Source organism: Palaemon carinicauda, unplaced genomic scaffold (assembly GCF_036898095.1).
Source record: "Palaemon carinicauda isolate YSFRI2023 unplaced genomic scaffold, ASM3689809v2 scaffold753, whole genome shotgun sequence".
Taxonomy (NCBI): Eukaryota; Metazoa; Arthropoda; class Malacostraca; order Decapoda; family Palaemonidae; genus Palaemon; species Palaemon carinicauda.
The window spans coordinates 5,001-20,615 of record NW_027172042.1 but is presented as its reverse complement, the minus strand read 5'-3'; the positions used below and the strand labels follow the sequence as shown (position 1 = coordinate 20,615).

The 15,615-nt window shown below is 40.8% G+C and overlaps 1 long non-coding RNA gene across 1 annotated transcript in view; it reads right to left on the bottom strand.

The window, feature by feature from the left end:
* Positions 1 to 230: 230 nt before the first annotated feature.
* LOC137637452 (uncharacterized) overlaps positions 231 to 15,615 on the bottom strand; it is a 16,478-nt gene continuing 1,093 nt past the window's right edge. Inside the window, exons 2-3 of the long non-coding RNA XR_011043639.1 lie at positions 5,015 to 5,137; positions 231 to 383 (exon numbers count right to left, since the gene is read on the bottom strand). This is a non-coding gene — a long non-coding RNA (uncharacterized lncRNA). The remainder of the gene's footprint in view (positions 384 to 5,014; positions 5,138 to 15,615) is intronic.

The following is a 15,615-nucleotide window of genomic DNA, read 5'->3' as shown; positions in this document are numbered from 1 at the left end:
AATGGAGTGACCATCGTAACACAGTGATTTCCATTGAACTTATTGGAATATCAATGGAGGAACTATTGTAACATTCATTGCTATAGAACAAATAAAATATAAATGGAGGGACCATCGTAACACATGGCCCACAAAATTGGTCAATTGAGCATTTCATGATATTTGCAATATAGTAGTGTTGTTATTATGCTCCAGAAATGCTTGATGATAGACTGGCCTCTTCAGTTGAGACTATTTGGTTCTTCCTTGAAAACTTTCTGTAAACTTTTCCTGTTAAAAATCGCTGCTGATCTTCATCGTAAGTGCATACTTGCCGTTTAATTTTCTGCATTGAGCTGGAGAATATACGTACTTTCCTCCTTTTTTTTTTTTAGAGTTATAGTCTGAAAAATAAATAAAGGATGTTAATTGCAGAGATATGGATCTCTACTTAAATATTTGACTATGCACTTCTATATTAAGCCTATACTTTAAAAAAAACTATTCTGCATGATCAACTATAAATACAAAATATTCCAATGTATTAAAAACCAAATAGAGGAAATAATAAAATAAAACATATCCATGAGACCAAAATAATATCTCGTAAACGGGGAAAAATATTGTCTTCTATATCCTAATACTGTAAGGAAATATCAAACTACCTTATTGACTGACCTCAGGTCATCCAATGTCTAATAGGAGCTTCCACTAACCCTTAGGAGCTTCCCCTAACGCTTAGGAGCTCCCCAATAAACCTTAGGAGCTGCCCCTGATCCTTAGGAGCACCCCAATAAACCTTAGGAGCTACCCCTAATCCTTAGGAGCTCCCGCCTAATCCTTATGAGCTCCCGCCTAATCCTTATGAGCTCCCGCCTAATCCTTAGGAGCTCCCCACTCAACCTTAGGAGCTCCCCCCTAATCTTTAGGAGCTCCCCCTAATCCTTAGGAGCTCCCCCCGATCCGTAGGAGCTCCCCCTAATCCTTAGGAGCTCCCCCCTAAACCTTAGGAGCTCCCACTCTAATCCTTAGAAGAACCCCTAATCCTTAGGAGCTCCCACCCTAATCCTTAGGAGCTCCCACCCTAATCCTTAGGAGCTCCCCCCAATCCTTAGGAGCTCCCCCCAATCCTTAGGAGCTCCCCCCAATCCTTAGGAGCTCCCCCTAATCCTTAGGAGCTCCCCCCCCCAATCCTTAGGAGCTCCCCCTAATCCTTAGGAGCTCCCCCCAATCCTTAGGAGCTCCCCCTAATCCTTAGGAGCTCCCCCCTAAACCTTAGGAGCTCCCACCCTAATCCTTAGGAGCTCCCCCTAATCCTTAGGAGCTCCCCCAATCCTTAGGAGCTCCCCCTAATCCTTAGGAGCTCCCCCCAATCCTTAGGAGCTCCCCCTAATCCTTAGGAGCTCCCCCCTAAACCTTAGGAGCTCCCACCCTAATCCTTAGGAGCTCCCCCTAATCCTTAGGAGCTCCCCCAATCCTTAGGAGCTCCCCCTAATCCATAGGAGCTCCTACCCTAATCCTTAGGAGCTCCCCCTAATCCTTAGAAGCTGCTCTTAATCTTTCAATTAATCCCTGAAATTTTCTCCAAGCGATACTAAAAATATTTATGAAAAATTGAATACACAAATTCTAAGGAAAAATAAGAATTATTGACACGAACAGTTTCAGGTGTAGAATATTACTTAGTATACGAGAGAACAGTTCACTGCAAATGAATGATTAAATGTAGTGCTTTCAATCTAATAAAAGGAAGAACTATCTGCTACTTCCTAAATTTATTAAGTAAATGGTTTTTGTAATTAAAATACCTTTTTAAATTTTCCTTATATATTGTCCAGATCCTCTAGAGCAACTGCAGCTATCTTATCATATCAAGTAATTAGTTAAAGTAGATTTTATAGTTAAATCTTCAATCAATTAACCATCTCATTACCTCTGCCAAGAAAGTTGGGAGGAGGCTATGTTTTTGCCCGTCTTTGTCTGTTTGTACATACATACATATACCAAGGCAATTCCCCCAATTTTGGGGGGTAGCCGACTTCAACAAATGCAACAAAACAAAAAGGGGACCTCTACTCTCTACGTTCCTCCCAGCCTGACAAGGGACTCAACCACGTTCAGCTGGTACTGCTAGGGTGCCACAGCCTACCCTCCCCCGTTATCCACCACAGATGAAGCTTCATAATGCTGAATCCCCTACTGCTGCTACCTCTGCAGTCATCTAAGGCACTGGAGGAAGCAGCAGGGCCTACCGGAACTGCGTCACAATCGCTCGCCATTCATTCCTATTTCTAGCACGCTCTCTTGCCTCTCTCACATCTATCCTATCACCCAGAGCTTTCGTCACTCCATCCATCCACCCAAAACCTTGGCCTTCCTCTTGTACTTCTCCCATCAACTCTTGCATTCATCACCTCCTTTAGCAGACAGCCATTTTCCATTCTCTCAACATGGCCAAACCACCTCAACACATTCATATCCACTCTAGCTACTAACTCATTTCTTACCCGGTTCTCACCCTCACCACTTCATTCATAACCCTATCTACTCGAGATACACCAGCCATACTCCTTACACACTTCATCTCAAACACATTCAATTTATGTCTCGCCATCAATTTCATTCTCCACAACTCTGATCCATACATCACAGTTGGTACTATCACTTTCTCATATAGAACTCTCTTTACATTCATGCTCAACCCTCTATTTTTTACTACTCCCTTAACTGCCCCCAACACTTTGCAACCTTCATTCACTCTCTGACGTACATCTGCTTCCACTCCACCATTTGCTGCAACAACGGACCCCAAGTACTTGAACTGATCCACCTCCTCAAGTAACTCTCCAGTCAACATGACATTCAACCTTGCACCACCTTCCCTTCACGTACATCTCATAACCTTACTCTTATCCACATTAACTCTCAACTTCCTTCTCTCACACACCCTTCCAAATTCTGTCACTAGTCGGTCAAGCTTCTCTTCTGTGTCTGCAACCAGTACAGTATCATCCGCAAACAACAACTGATTTACCTCCCATTCATAGTCATTCTCGTCTACCAGTTTTAATCCTCGTCCAAGCACTCGAGCATTCACCTCTCTCACCACTCCATCAACATACAAGTTAAACAACCACGGCGACATAACACATCCCTGTCTCAGCCCCTCTCTCACCGGAAACCAATCATACGCTTCATTTCCTATTCTAACACATGCTTTACTACCTTTGTAGAAACTTTTCACTGCTTACAACCACCTTCCACATTGCTTCCCTATCAACTCTATCATACGCTTTCTCCAGATCCATAAACGCAACATACACCTCCTTACCTTTTGCTAAATATTTCTTGCATATCTGCCTAACTGTAAAAATCCAATTCATACAACCCCTACCTCTTTTAAAACCACCCTGTACTTCTAAGATTGCATTCTCTAATTTATCCTTAATCCTATTAATCATTACTCTACCATAAACTTTTCCAACTACACTCAACAAGAAAACTTCCTGGCCACAATTTTACTTATAGAGTAGCGAAACTTTCAGGGATTATGAGTTATGTTTAAACGTGAAAGCGATTCAATTTTGAACGTCTGAGGTCAAAGGTCAAGGTCAAGCAAAAAGATGACCGAATTAACCGTATCTTAACCCCAAGTTCTCACATGGTTATAAAATAAGCTACCGTGGTGGAGGTCTGCCCTCAGGGTGCTCTTATAGTTCTACCTAGATTCACCATCTTACTAATATTGCATTGAACTATGAAACAGCTTATCACACTGATTCATTAACCTACTGTAGTCTCGATTATTAATAGTTTTTTTGTTCTTAATGTATATACTTCATCCAATGACTAACGTATTCACCACTGTTAAACTGGCAACCTCGTCTCATCATAGTCAAGGCTTTAACATGTCAAATCACAGAACAATAATACATGTCTTCTGCCCATAAATAATCAATGCTACCTTTCATATATCAAATTAATATTTCCAACATTATCCATTAACGATATAATCCTGCCTTTATCAACAATTAATTGCTATATCCTGCCTTTGTCCCTTGACCAAGCTATCACACTAACCAAATTACTAACCTTATTCTAAGTCAACAAATGAATTGTTGTTCGACTATTATATGTTTTTACATTACCGAATCTTTAGCAGGGGTCTGCATGACTCAATTAAAAGTTCATAGTATTTGGTACTCCTAATCTTAGCCTCAGGATATATATTGTAACAATTTGGAGACACACAATGTCTTAGCTTAAGCTGAGTATCCTGCAACCCTAAGAATTAATATCATGGAATTAGGTCTTAGAAGGTACCAACTTATGATCGGCACCCTCTAGGGCAGGATCGCATGTCCACACGTGGTTTTACTATCACAATCATACACAAAATAACAGTGACCAGGCAAGATAGGGAGACACCAAGCATACATGCGTATAACCAGTGGCTGAAGTCAAAGTGGCTTATGTTTACGCTGGCGAGGGGTAGGGTTTTCCCACCACAAACCAGTTACTACTGACACCTTGTTATGAAATTTAACAGCCGAGTTCTAGCCAAGCGGAAATCATAATCTTGTCAAAGGACGATGGTTTGTATTTGCGTAGGAACATAGGAAATCCACCACTATCATAATCTATTAACAATCAAATCACCACTGATCTATCAGTAATCCAATAATACTTTAGTCTTCTAACAAGAGCACTTAAAACCTTCGACTACCTCCATTAATTAAAATCTAGAATAAATAACTAACAAATGTCAATGCAGTAAAGAAAGTCAATCCTAGTGTAATCTACTAACAAGTAGACTTTGTCTTGAAAACTAAGAATGAAATTATAATTGAATTTAAATGTTACTCAATCCATAAACTTGCCTCTCCATTGACAATCTAGGATCATGAATCCATATAAGGGCAAATCCAATTTCAATTTCCTCAAAAGTCAATTAGACTTCAATCTGCTAAGAAGCCAACATTTATATTCCTAATACCATTCAACCCTAACGAACAATGCTCATTGATAAGCTTACCTTTAAAACTCCAGTTACTGCAGTAAGCTGGTTATCTTCATAGATTTAATGATCTTACTGAAGAACAGTAAAATTATAACCCTTCAATTCTCAGTGTATCATTGCTCACTGCTTAAAATGCACCTGAAATAAAATGAACATTTTTTAAAACACTCGAATTTTATATGATATCACAACAGAATATAACAAATTTTATCAATTATCTTAAAGGACCTTTCAAAAAGGAATGTTGCTGAATCAATGATATTAACGTATCGGCTCTCGTAAGTTTAGTTTTCAAAACTGACAACCAATTGCCAGATATTTTTCATTCAATGAACAATAATAATCTACTTATCCTTGATAATTATTTTTAGCTCAAACCATCAATTTTCATATATATCAACTTCTAAAATTCCACAATTATTAAGGATTCCAAGAGGGAAGCTGTTTTACAGGAAGGGATACCATAAAAAGTGTATTACACCATGTACAAATGACAGATAAACATAAATCACACTAAAAATATTGTGGTATGTGATGCCTAGGCTTTGGGTGCAAGAAACCTTGTGAAAGGCTGGGATACATCACATCTAAACCATATTCGCCTAACCTAACCCAGGGTGCTAGATGGTTGTTTTCATTTAATAGTGTCTTCACTGTGTAACTAACCCTTAATCAGTGATGCTATATTATCACTTGATGAATCTCACAGAGCTTCCTATGTACATCACAATTACCTTATTAAATACCATTATAATTAGATTGTATTCCCCAAAAAGCACTTGTGACATGTTGCAGCCGGCGAGTAAATGAAGATGACCTTGTAACCAAATATTTTTCACCAAAAGCACTCCATAGGCTTTAAGAAATGACTTGCCTAGAATATTTTGAGACCTGTAGCATAAAAATTTAAAAGTTCAATATGCTGTAGTTCAAAAGGTTAGTTAGTGAATATATCAGAAAAAGATTGAAATTTGCTAAACCCATGTGACAATAGCATAGATACAATTACTCACCACTAATTTCTAAAACAACAAAAAGTTGAGCCAACAATTTTTATTCTTTACATCTGTGTTGCTTTATATGTAAGTTATCATTCTTTTGCCCCTCTAAATTTAGAACAAAATATCCCCAAACAGTGAGTAATCAACCATTTTTTTATTAAGGAAACTCCTGGTGGGTACGTAGGTAAGGGTATGGCAGTCTAAGGGGAATAGGTAAAGATACATCAATGTAGGGGTTGGGGAAGATAAAGATACAGCAGTCTAATGTTGGGGGATTGATAAGGATATGGCACCCTGAAGGGGTGTTGCAAGGTGGGTGTAGCCCCAAGGGTAGATAAGGATACAGCTTTAAGGTTAGGTTTGGTGAGGAACTTTAGGTTAGATGGTGTTCTTGTGTTTTCTTTCCATTTCAAAATTATATTTTCATAATAAAATAAATTTTTTAATATACTTAACCGCTGGTTATATAATGGCTAAAGTCCCCGACGCCCACGGCAGAAAATTCAAAATCTCTTGCGCAGCTTAGCGCATTAAGACAGGTGTACCCCAGCGCCCTCGCGGTACCACAGGTAGAACTATACTCAACCAATTCAGATTTTCCATGCCCCATGGTCTCTAGAGGGGAGGAGGGTGGGTCTAAAAGTTTTATAACCAGCGGGTAAGTATATTCAAAAATTTATTTTATTATGAAAATATAATTTTTAAATATAAAACTTACCCGCTGGTTATATAATGGCTGATTGACACCCATTGGTGGCGGGTCAGAGATCGCTGCATAATTGGAAATTCACTCAAGAGTTACATAAACAACTTAAGTGGTTCTAACCTGATAAGGAAGCTGACAGCAATGCTCTGCCTCATTTTGTCTGCTATCCTTAGGAGATCCAGTGATCCAGTCGGAGCTGATGATCTCTAGGAGCTATCAAACGATACAACCACCTATGACATGACAGGACCTCAACTAATACTCTTGTTCCGGGCGCGCTCTAGGAACAAAATGACCACCTGACTAGGTCAAAGATTGTGGAAGATTGCCGACCAATCTTCACATACAATCATAATAATATATATAACAGTTCCAAGAGAAGAACAGGGGTACTAGGAATTTAGGGAAATGTAGTGGAGAATGTTTCACCTACTACTGCACTTCTTGTTGCAAGTGATCCCAAAACGTAGACGTCTTCATAGAGACTGAACACGGCAAAAGTAATGCAAGGCGAATACAGGATTACCCCTTCACAAGACCGTATACGCGATGCTTTGCAGAGAACAGTTTAGTTAAAAAATTACAGAAGTTTCTACAGCTCTAACTTCGTGAGTCTTTACTCTTTCAACCTCTTATGATCTGTCACCCAACCGTGTGGAAGAACCTTTGTAATCAAAGTCTCTACGAGATGACAGAATGTTTACACATGGATAGCGCAGGCTTTTTGACCATGCACCTAAGAGTTATGAATAGACTCTTAACTTCTTTGTTCTTGTCCCAATAAAACTTCGTTTTAATCGGGCAAAAAAATCTTCTCAGCCCATCACAAACCAAATTCGAGAGAATAGTGATCCCGAAAGATTTAGGCTATGGATGAGAAAGATGTTTATTAATGACCAAGAATCCAGGTTGCAAGGTACCTATGGCTTAACCAATGTGAAGTCCGTGTTCTTGCTAAAAGAGTGAACTTCATGGACTCTCAACTATGGTAGACCTACTCAGTGTGTCTCCAAAGTTAGGCCTTAAAAAGAAACAAAGTGTAAAGGGTCGGATCTGTCACTACCGCGAAGCTCCAGAAATGAACCCTACATTTCAGGCTGGAGCATCTTGCTGATGCCTCCCAGTCCTCTCAAATGATCTGATATGATCTATAGAGTCTCTATTTGATAGAACCAATCTTCTGCGTCTGAAGACAAACGCCCGCATATTCCTGTACCCTTTGATGGTGGAGGAGGGAAGAAAATATGTTTTCTTCTAAGGTCTAAAAAAGAATAGGCCACTTGTGTTAGAGTTACCTAATGAAGAGCCGGCTCTAGCTCTACACCACTCCATAAAGCACTCTAATTGGGTTGGAAAACCTTGAGGCAAATGACCTTTGTACAAGCGAAACCCTCAGCTGTCTCCCTCGAACAACCCTCTAGATCTTAGGGGTTTTCCGAAATACTGGAGGCAGCTAGACCTAAAGCTTAATGGTTTAACATTAAACGTTCGTGAACCTGACACGGGGAAAAGGACTAAAGACATGCTTCCAACATGCAACCAGTAAGGTCCCAGCATGAGTCCAGAATGGTTCCAGCATGCTGCCTACACTCAACATGCCGTGAAAGAGAATCGGGATCTAGAACCACCTCCAAAAACTCGTCCATATCGGTCGCAAGAAACCGATATTAAAGTTAGGCTTGTTGAAAAGAAGCGTCAACCAAGTGAACCTCATGCTGTGAGGTTAAGACCTGATTCATGTGTAATCAGCAAGTGTTCAACAAACTTAAAGCCAAAGCTTGACAAGAGGGAGCGTTAGCTGCGAGGCCAGAGAGACGCGAAGGAGAGAGAATAGTCTGGTTAAACTGCTGTGAGAAAAAGACTTGACTGTATACGTCTAGCATGCGACCATAAAGTCGCATGTGGTTGCATTTCCGTAAGGTGTCAGTGTGCTGTATGCGTTCACCTTGTCGTGTGGGGGCAGCGCTGTCTGTATGCCCCACTTGTTGTAAATCCACAGCGTGCTGCGTGGAAGTGACAGCATCGCGTCCGGTCATTGACGGAAAGACGGAGCTGATTGCCACGAGTTGTCCACGTGTAGGATGCGTCCGCATGAGTGATAGTCACGCGTCCCGCAGACCGCGAAAATGGAACAACTTGTTGAAAGGATCAACTTTGACTGTTAGCGTCCAACATACCACCAGACTGGTGTCTGCGTCTGGAACTGCGTGAGGGAGAGACCAGAACTTGCGTCTGTGTCTGCATGACATCTGCCGTAAGAGAGAGACAAGACTGCTACAACCACCCGCTCTAACGCTTCTCGTAACACGAGCATATCTCTGCGAGGAAGCGTTACTAACCATAGGAGAACTATGCCTTCTGACATTAATCAGAAAACCATTTCTTTGATCTATGGTAGTCCTAGACTCTTTAGGAGAAAATTTTCTCCCCCCGAGAATCGTAAACGCTAAACACAGATGAAAAAGACCTATTTTAGCTCAGACCAAATCTACACTCGCGGAGTAGCGAGTGCGCCAACTCAAGTATGGGCGAAGGCCGGGAGAAAACATCAACCGCAGTCCTGTGAGCGACCTGGGAGAGTCCCTATGACATTTCAAGCGCGCCTTATGCGCGAACTGAACGTATCCAATGCTGTGAGATACCGTCAACAGTGGTCGTTAGACCTCAGAAGAAAGAAATAGACCTTTCTCCAAACTGGGGAAGGAGAAATGTGAACAGAAGCAAACTGAGCACCTTTTCCCCCAAAGAACTGTGTGTCTTACACGATTCTGGTGCTGACACGTCCCCTTCTTCCAAAAAGAAAAAACTTCCGGGGAACGTTAGATACTGGAGGATAAGTTAATAGAAAACATACGACTCCTGAAAGGTCTTGGACAAATAGATTGGTGACTACCAACTCTAGGTTATGCGTCCTTTGATGAGGACAAACTCCTTCCTCCCTTAAAGTGAGTCAGAATCCAGAGGAAGAGCTAGGATTGTATGTGACTTGTCTGACTTCTGCTTCTCTCGCGGAAGAAAAACACACTCGATAGCTTCCTGTTCAAGCATCAAAACACGACTGCTGCGAAGGTAAGTTCTGTTCGCGTGCATACATAAAGAGTAACTACCTAGTCTGGTAGACAGGGAAAACGTAGAATGTTATTCTCGTCAGGGAACTGCATTCTAATATGCAGAAAACAGTTACAAGATCCATGATACCATAGCGATGACGAACTGATCGCTTCAAGACATTCCAACTCCGCTCTTTTCAAGATACTATGTCACATGGTTGTGATGTCATAGATCACAAATCATAGGCGAAAAGAGCATTACTTCATCAATCCAAAGTGGAGAGAGACCGTCTTGGACTGCATCAACAATATCGCTCGGCGGAACAGACGTTTAATGCACAGGGTCCGCGAAGAACCTCAGCCTACCGACCTTCCTTCTCCCAAGGGTTGGAACGTAAATTAGAGATATAGGACTAGGGGCAAGGTGAAAACGAACAAACACCACCTCCAGAGCACTGCGCTCTGTTTACGAGTCACTAACAAGAGCGTTTTCAAAACAAAACCTTAAATCATAAAAGATCAGCCCGTGGAGGGAGATATACTTTTACGTTCTATTCTCATGAAGGCCTTAATGCCCTTTCTGTTGTAGCAGCTACAAGCGCTGTATCAATCTCTACAGTAAGGTTCGTTATTTTCCTGAGAACGATTTAATGTTAATTCATTACTTTATTTTACCATTAATTTACTAGGCCATCGTTCCCTAAAGGAGCCCTCTGGGTTAAAGCATCCTGCTTTCCCAACTAGGGTTGTAACTGGCTTGTAATACAAATAAAAGGAAATAAATAGCGACACCATCAACTCAACTAGCGAAAACTCTGAAGTCGAAACGAGGAGCAGCAGGTAAAAAATATTAGGGAAACTCTTTAGAAAAATTCTCATGAGTTTGTGAAAGTTATTCCCTTCCTTTTAAAATCTCTATCCTAGGAAGAGAAGACTTGATTCTTAGGAATCCACTCCTTATGATTCTGAATTCAGACCTCAATACCTGGAGGTTTTAATTCTAGTTCTCCCAATCAAGAGTTAGCCCAGCAGGCCTTGATCCGAGAATATAATATCTTTCTAGTTAAGATTCATTTCTTAATATAGCGCCTGGAGCAATAATAACTTAACACTAGACGTTCATGGTCAGGTAGATATCAAAGTCTAAAGTCATAGGTAGCGAAGCGTCCACCACGACGCTGAAGCGTCCACACTGATGCTGAAGCGCCCAAACTAGCGCTGAAGCATCCACACTGACGCTGAAGCGACCATACTGGTGCTGAAACATCCATACTGACGCTGAAGTGTCCATACAGACACTGAAAGCGTCTACCCTGCCGCTGAAGCGTCCACACTGACGTGGTGCTTCGCTCCATTCCATCGACGTTCCGTTTCCGTTGCCGCACCGTTCCGATGACGCTTCGCCGGCTCTGCTGCCTGGCGAACGATGGCGCGTCTGTATAGACTAATACTAGGTGCTATGAGCCGTCGGTTTGCATCGAGCAGTCGAAGTAAAGCATCCACTTTCCCCCACCATTGAACATTGCGGTTGGTAGGCCGCCTGTGCGACAACGAGTCCTCACCGGTAAAGACACGACGCCTGTGCGTCCGTGTCAAAGACCGGAATCGAGACACCCAACCGCACTGTTAACGGTAGGCTGAAAAGACTGCATAAATGAAGATAGATGCTGTTTCATGCCTAACTACAAAGATCAAGGATCAACCTTAAGTGAAACGTATTCAGCATTATCTTCGTCGAACCATAGCGCTAGCCACTGTCGAGAGACGACACCCATCAGGTGGGGTGGCGGCACTGCGTCTGCGCCGCATGAAACGTAACACGCAGAACGAATCTAATTTTGTTTTCAGCTTAGCGCCTTTGAAAACACTAATACCTCGCTTTATCTATAGCGAGGGTGAGCGTTTTGGTGATACAGAAAACGCTCGAGAGGACTTCAGTTCGGGTCTAAAAGACTGTAACGCCTGGTTACCCTCTCGATTCCTTTCGCCGTTCGACTTAACTTCTCCCCTGGATCCGGGAGCTCGACAGAGGTCTAAAGCTAGGATAACGACAGTCCGAATAGAAACACACTCCACTGAATAAAAAATTCACTGCACAATTATCACTAAAAAAAATTACAATTTACTCTTTGGCACAAAGATAGTTTCATAATTACCTGAAAGCTAAAGTATATACTCTCTCAAAGAAAAAGAACTCCGTAGGGAGAGACTTATAATTCTGTCACTGGATAATTGCTTGAATGGGAAAGCAAAAGTACCAAATCCCATATAAATGTAACAAAATATTAAATATCAAACATTACCTTAATAGATATAATAATTATAAATTAAAATAAACCCTTAAATTAAGGGGTTCCAATAAAAGATGAATCATCACTCGCATCATTGGAACATCTAAAAATAATATACGAACAATTTAGTATTCCGAAAACCACCAAAGCAACAATGATACATAGAATCGTGCGCTACGACGAATGTAAAGAGTACTGCATCGTATAAAATAAACTGAACTGTAACTTCCTTTATTCTCTGACTAAGGAAAAATACTGAAAGGATCAATTAATTTCAAAATAAAATGTTCCTTTGATAAAGTACAATTAAAGAATTGTGAAGTAAGAAGAAAGTACTATTCATGAAATCGCTACAATATGTGTAACATCGTAACAATACTGATTACTGCGTAACAAAAATAAACTGAATGGTAGTTAATCTTTGCAAACAGATCGAAGATTATCTAAAGAAAAATATTAAAAGAATAAAGTTCTCAAAATAATTCCTTTAATTTATAACTTAAAACTCTAAAAGCATAATCACTTATATTCTTTGTAAAAGGCAAGACAGACTTTCAGCCTATGGAAGAGGCTGTGACGTCATCAATGGTCGAAATGTTTACATTTTGCCCCTATGTTTTCGTGAGGTTTAAAATAGGTTGAAAAACCTTCCAACCCTACCTTTTAAGTTATAAATACGTGATCACAGATCAAATAAAACAAATATGCGAAAGCCAAAACTCAAAAACGTTAATACATCACCAAATAACGTCCAAACAGAGTAGGAAAACAAGAGAGAATTTCCAATAGTTCAGCCAGCTATGGCGGCAGAGAAAATCTGAATTGGTTGAGTATAGTTCTACCTGTGGTACCGCGAGGGTACTGGGGTACACCTGTCTTATATGCGCTAAGCTGCGCAAGAGAATTTGAATTTTCTGCCGTGGGCGTCGGGGACTTGAGCCATTATATAACCAGCGGGTAAGTTTTATATTAAAAAATTATATTTTTCAGTCATAACTTCTGAAATTACAGTCAGTTCTGGATATTCACAGGGGCTAGGTAGCAGAAAAAGGTGGGAATAGCGAGAATCCGTGAATACTTGGTGCCCTTGGGTGAGTCAACTCATAACCTACTAACGCAATGCCCACTGATTAACATACTAAGTAACCCAATGTACAGTCTAATAGTATATATTTGGTTTGTATCACAGTATAAGTATTGCATCAGTGTATGAACACATTTCAGTAACTGTAAATGTACACTGTACTTACGTACGTACAGTACACAGTAACACTACAGTATACGACACGAGTCATCGCTACATACACTGTTGTTCCCATCTAATAATACTTGCTGCTACTGAAGTGTATATTACTGTAATATATATACAGTACTATCAGGACAGTACAGCTTAATTAAATAAGGTAACACTTTTAAATCTTTGCTGTTTTCAGCAGGTCAACTCGCACTTTTCTAACTCACCGTACATATAGCTTTTATCTACCTTACTACTGTAAAGTACAGTTTTTCATATATGGTACTCTACAGTAGTTAATATAACAATAATGCTAATAGACAATGAATACACTAGCATTAAAAATGAATGGAATAAGTATCAGTAAAACACCGCTAAACATTTATGCACAAAGGTCTATGCAATAAGTCTGAAGGATGATGCTACTCTTGAGCCGTTGATTGTTTGGTAACTGTTTGGTGCATGGGGTAGCATAATGTACGTTTCACTTTATACTAAAATCATTATAAACCCACTTGATATGTACAGGTTTTTTACATTATTTTTCTTGTATCACATGATTCTGCAAGAAGTATTAAAGCGGGAGATGCAAATGTGAGGAGAGACGATGCGAGACCGAGGCCGAGCTAGTGAGAGATGGGGTGTTGTACCGTACAACGCGAGGCATGCTGAGTGTAAAAAATCAAGGAAGGTTTAAAACCATCTGGTTGCGGGAGTAATCATCATGAAACAGCGAACGCAGGATTTTGTATGCAATAGGTTATACAGTTCTCTGTATAGTGAACAATTGAATTCACGAAGGTAAAACACACGAATATCGAGGGCTGGCTGTGATACTTTGATGCCACTTACACGAACCATACATTTTTCCAACCGGTTTTCTTGTGTTTCTTATGCATTTTTACCATTATCAGGGCTGTAAATCTATTTGGTATTATTACAGTTTCGACCATTATGGGAAATCTATATTAATATTTTCCCCGAGTAAAGCAAGTCTTTTGTAGTATTTCTGTATAATATTATCTGTCGCAAATGCCTAGTTCTTTATATATCGACGATCAAACTCACGCTACTCATGTCTTCCTCCCAGTTTTTTTCTAAGTCTGTTGTTATTGTTGACTGTGTCTTGTATTTGCTCAGATGAGCCCTGTAACCACTATAATCCGCAGACAAACTAGTCCACTATGAAGTCTTACACGTTTGGCCAATCACAGCGCCTATCCACCATGACGTCATACATGTTTGGCCAATCACAGCGCGACAATACATTATCTTACCCAGGCATTTCATTTCGTTCTTGGACATGGAGGCCATAGCAAGCACGTCATCTCATGTTGCACAAGAAGTTGAAATTCCATCTTCTTGTCCTGACTGTTTCCTAACTTACAATGAATTTGTTGTAACTTATTCGGGGAATATTGGAAAACTAGTGGATTTGTGCCAGACACACAATTTAATTTTACAAAATAAAAATTGTCCTGCATGTCGAGGAACCTTCGCAACGGCTTCACCTTTTCCTCAAAGCACCAGCACATCTTTATGAACCAACAGTTTAACGTAAGCTTCATTAATTTATAGAGTATATTATAATGGTGATAGTATAACAATGTATACAGCAGTACCATCACTTTGGATTTGGTTTGATGGATGTGTTAGGTAGTGGCCGTAAGGAAGGGGGGGTCGCAGGGGCTAGGCCTAGGTCGGGGTACAGGACCCTAGGTTAGGTGGTTGTATTAGGTTTAGTAGTACCCCGAAAATTAATGTGGCCTTAAGGGGGGATGGCAGGGGGGCACAGCCCCCCCCCCCCCCCCGCCCCCCCGGTAGGCCTAGGTAGGGGTACAGGGCCCCTAGGCTAGGTTAGGTGGGTTTATTAGGTTCAGTAGCGCCCTGAAAATCACTGTGGCCTTAAGGGGGGGTTGCAGGGGGGGCCGAGCCCCCCCCCCCCCCCCGGTAGGGTAAGGTAGGGGTATAGGGGGAGGGGTGGTGGAAGGATAAGTATTCATTTATTGCAAATATCATTTGACGCCCTCCCCCCCCACCCAAAACCCCGGTTCCCACCTGGTGTCCCCCATATTTGTTGGGATAAAGTAGGGTCTTTCTGCATTCTGGAACAACTTGTTGTTTTAACTCCAATTACATAGTAAATCTCTAAATCGGATGGTTTGCTGTCAAAATAAACGTTAAATCCGTTGGAACTACACTATTTCTGATGCAACAAATATATATTTATTCCAGTTTCCCCATAATGCTTGAAACTGTAATTTTACCATCAATTTTTGACATTTCCCATCCCAGATACCCTAATTTCCTATTTGGGTCTCCATAATTGTTTTT